Source organism: Sphaeramia orbicularis, chromosome 14 (assembly GCF_902148855.1).
Source record: "Sphaeramia orbicularis chromosome 14, fSphaOr1.1, whole genome shotgun sequence".
In the NCBI taxonomy this organism is placed as follows: domain Eukaryota; kingdom Metazoa; phylum Chordata; class Actinopteri; order Kurtiformes; family Apogonidae; genus Sphaeramia; species Sphaeramia orbicularis.
The window spans coordinates 333218-338317 of record NC_043970.1 but is presented as its reverse complement, the minus strand read 5'-3'; positions in this window follow the sequence as shown (position 1 = coordinate 338317).

The following is a 5100-nucleotide window of genomic DNA, read 5'->3' as shown; positions in this document are numbered from 1 at the left end:
ACAAACAGACAGACAAACAAACAAACACAAACAAACACACAGACAAACAAACAGACAGACAAACAAACAGACAAACAAACAAACAGACAAACAGACAAACAAACAAACAAACAGACAAACAAACAAACAGACAGACAAACAAACCCTGATGAAAACATAACTTCTGCCGTTCCTTGGCTGAGGTAAAAATCAAATATCTGGGAGTAATCAGATAATTGTAATAATTAGGGGTGTAAGAAAGTATGGGTTCTGTAATATATTGCGATATTTCATTTCACAATACTGTATCGATATTAAAAAATACTGTATCGATATTTTTAGGTATTTATTCAAATGCAGATATTATGGAGGATATTTTTTGGTTTTTTGTTTTTCTTTTTTGCTTATATTTATTTATTATTATTTAACACTCTTTTATTAAATAATTTTAGTTGTGCAGATGTAAAAGAACTAAATCCATCAGATTAACCTGTAGCTATACATGCAGGAAGACATGGGAGTATTGGGGACAAAACCAGGAGTGTTAATCTGATTTCTCATAATCAGATTACTGCTGTTATCTGATCAAACAGATCAGATTATCCTGTTTACATGATCATGTATAATAGTCTGACAACTGCAGAAATCAGATAATGATCAGAGTATTGGCGTGAATGTAAACAGGGTGTGTGTGTGTGTGTGTGTGTGTGTGTGTGTGTGTGTGCCAGTCTGACCTGGAAAAGCAAAGGAAAGAGAACAGAGCGTTCAGGCCACGGTTCGAATAGTTTTGGATTTTCATTCTAGTTTAGTTTTATTTAGTTTTGACTTATTTTTTCTCTAATTCAGTTCATTTTAATTCATTTTTTGAGCAGGTTTACTAGTTTCTATTAGTTTTTGTTATTTTCTAAATGCTTAGTTTTAGTTTAGTTTTAGTTTTTTTGATCTCTTTCTCTTCTTCTCTGTGCTCCTATTCAAATCAATCCCAGACAGGACTCTGCTGCTTTAGTCTCCATGTTTCCAGGTAGAGTGGGGACCAGAAGACGACTGGAAACCACAAGTGAACACAAGTGACGGACCCTTAAATATCAGATGGTGACAGCACAGAAAATTGCTAGAGTGAAATAAATCGATTTCGTATCAATCCGACATTGACAAAGACGAAAACGAAGGGAATTTTATCCATTATTTTTATCTGTTTTAGTTAGTTTTGTAAACACACAAAACAGTTTCAGTTATTTATGTTTTTTCTTTTAATTATAGTTTTTATTTATTTCAGTTAACGAAAATGTTTTTACAGTTGTAGTTTCGTTAGTTTTCGTTAACTATAATAACCTTGGTTCAGTGTCAAATGAAGCACTACCGAACATTCTTCACCGCCACCAAGTTTGTTAGTGTTGTTTTTTTCCTGAGTTCATATTTCTGTTTAAATTCACTTCTATAACCTTAGACTTCATGAAAAGTCACAATAAAAACTGCCACAATGCCACAACTTCAATTAGTACAAGTAACATGTACAAACGCAGTAGAAGGTTATCAACTTCACGTATTTGTGACGTGCATAGAAAAGGAAAAAAAAAGACTAGGTCAAGAATTCCAGTTGAACTTGTATTAAAGAACAATTTTCTGAAAGTTGGACCCTGGTCCCCAAAGGCCACAAGTGTAAATCTATTAGTCTGTCATTAATAAAGCTGCAGAGGTAACATGTAGAAAGGATATTTTACTGGAAATTGTTTTATTTGGAATTGCTATATTGTTCTTATTTGTTGTTGGTATTAATTGTACAGCTTTCTATGTTTTAATCTATTCTTCTATTTTTATTCTTTTATTTAGGCTTCATCTATTCTCCTGTATTTTATTTATTTATTTATTTACTTACTTAATTTTTTTTATTTTAGTTTTACAGCTGTTCTATGTCTTTTAATCTAATCTTGTATTTTACTCTGTTATTTTGGTTTTTATTTGTTTTTCTGTACAGCACTTTGGTCCACTGTGGTTGTTTTAAAGTGCTTTACAAATAAAGTTGGATTCGACTGGAAATAAGGGAGCATTAAGACAAAACAAACCCAGATCTGTTTCCTAGATAAAAGTTTTCATCAGTCAATATCAGCCAATGTCAATTCATTATTTCTTTCATCTTTAAAGGCAAATTTTGGTAGAAAGGAAGAGAAAAAATGAAAATATCACAAATGATGCAACAAGATGAAAACGACCCAAAAAAGCATGTAGAAACAAGTGTATTTCTGTTTAAATTCAACAGTTTCCAGGTTGTTCCATACAGCAGAAAAAGTTGAAGCTTGGTACCAGTCATGTGTCTGTCCAATTAGATTCAATTCCAATCAATATTAGTTGAGTTCTAATTTTAAATGTGTGGTAAATGGGATTTTCAATGTTAAATATAAATGTCCACAGAGTCCACATTCCACAGTGGATGTGGACGATTTTGTGCCAGATACAAGAGATTGTTCTAAGCTACAGGTGGATCCAGTTGGAGGCTAATCAGAGTCATTTTGAATTTTTTATGAATTTTTTTGAAAATTGCTCAATGATGAGAAATAGGAAAATTGGAGAGCGCAGACCTCCGCCAAGGCAGATCAGTGCCCCCACCCCCCACCCCACCCCCAATCACCACCAAAATGTAACCATTTGTTCCTTGTGCCAGTATCAACCTTTCCTGAAATTTTCATCCAAATCCACCCATAACTTCTTCAGTTATCTTGCACACAAACAGACAAACCAATGCTGGCAAAAACATAACCTCCTTGGCGAACAGAACCAGACAGAAACATATGTAAATGAAAAATGTGTACTAAATGGGATTTTCAGTGTTCAGTGTAAATGTCCACAGAGTCCACATTCCACAGTGGATGTGGACAATTTACAAGATACAAGATATTGTTCTAAGCTACAGGTGGATCCAGTTGGAGGCTAATCGGAGTCATTTTGAATCTTTTATGAATTTTGGAAAATGTCTCGATGACATGGAAAATTGTAGATGTTGTGACCTTGCTGTGACCTTGAACTTTGGCCTACTGGGACCAAAATGGACTGGGTTGGTCCCAGGGCCTAGGCCTATCTGGGGAAGATCTGGGAAAGATGGGTGGAAGAGTTTTACACTAAAGTTGAGAACAAATAAACAAACAAACAAACACCACACAAAGCAAAGTGATCACAATACCTCCTGGCGGAGGTAATAAAAATTGGAATCGTCATAATAGTATTCATCATATGGGGCTGAATGTGGACTCTGAACAACATACACTGTTAAAATCTTCAGTGTAATTTTTGTGTTTCCAACCTTCATCCCACAGGCCAGACTGGACCCTTCGGTGGGCCAGTTTTGGTCCACGAGCCGTATGTTTGACACCCCTGATTTAAGGAGTTGATGGTTGTATTTGACTTAAAGCTGTGAACAGAGTGTCCTATAAGAGCAGTAACCCTAGATTACACCTCAACACATCAAACCCTGTCCTCTACACTGTCAGTGTGTGTGTGTGTGTGTGTGTGTGTGTGTGTGTGTGTGTGTGTGTGTGTGTGTGTCAGATGTAGGTCAGTGTGTGACCGTCCAGGTAACACTAGAGGTGGACTCACATTACCTGACAGGCTCTTTGTTTGGACGGTCGGTGCTTTGGGTGTACATGTACTTCTACTGTCTATGAAATCCAACCCAGTGAATACTTCACTGCCACTGAATGTGACACCATGGCACTGTCAAATTTTACTGTGTTTTACTTCATTGTGACTCATTTCAAACAATTCCCAACCCCGTTTTCTTATAGTTTCACTGATACATTAGATAGAAACTGTATAACCTAGATCAGGGGTGGGCAACCTGTGGCTCCGGGGCACATTTGGGTCTAGGGCCTGGTTTTAAGTGGTCACTGAGGCCTAGTCAGAAAACATATGGAAATGAAGGACACTTTAATTGTAATTTTACATTTTGGTATTATTGTCACAACTATGAAGTCATTCTGACATTATGCAGTTTGTAAAAATGTAGAACAGAATATAATAGAACAGAACAGAAGCGAAGCGAATAGATAGTGTGACGGCCCCCGCACCTTTCAGGGGCACTAGGGGCACTGTCAGTTTTCTTTTACAGACAGTGTATTTATGATTGGTAACACCTGTGGCATCCAGGCCAGACTATTTAAGCAGCTCGCCCGGGGATGATCATTGGCGCTCTGTCTGGTCCGGCTCGGCTCTCACACCCTCTCTCTGTCTGGACCCGTCTACTCTCCTTGTGTCTGCTCTGGTCTGGTCTCGGTGCTGCTGGCTGTCTGGTCTGGTCCGCTGCTCTGCCCTGCTCCTCCTGCTGGCGTTTTTCAGACATTTTGTGTTTTTTGTTATTATTAGTTTACTTATAAACCTTTGTTACATTTTCACCACCTCCGTCTCCAATTTTGGTCACCACCTCAGAGCCAGGTTGTGACAAATAGAATAGAAGTTCAGTCATGTCACTAAAAAAAAACGTGTCACAAAGAGAAAGGTTGGCAACAAACACAGGCAATGTCAGGAAAAGTGGGAGATGGAATATTTTTGTCGAGCACAGGGGCACCCTTATGTGTCTCATATGCACAGAGAAAGTTGTGGTGTTTAAGGAATACAACGTCTGATGTCAGAACTGAACTAGACATGCGAGTAGTTTACAAAATACCAGGGAGATGAGAGGAAGAACCGGTCGACTATCTTAAAAAATGTCTGCTGACACAAGATTTATTCAAGAAAGCACAAAGACAATGAAGCAGAAGTCGAAGCAGCTACATGGTGAGTGAGATGATCGCTAGAGCCGGCGAAAGCCGATCTCAAAGAAGGAGAGTTCATCAAAAAGTGCATGTTACAAACTGGGAGTAAAGTAAAGAAAGGCTTTTGGTGAAATACTTATGCGGCCAGGCTGACCAGACTGTACCTCCAGCGGCCCCCCAGTAAGTTAGGTTTTAGACCCCTGGTTCTACAAGTCCAGTGTGTTCCTGTATGTTTGTTTGTTTGTTTGTTTGTTTTCTATAAGATAAATGTTATCAGGTCACAATTTTATCCTATACACACTGGCATCAATTTTGAATTCTTTAGTTAAGAACATAAACATGTTTTGGTGGTCACAGTGACCTCACCTTTGACCTCAAA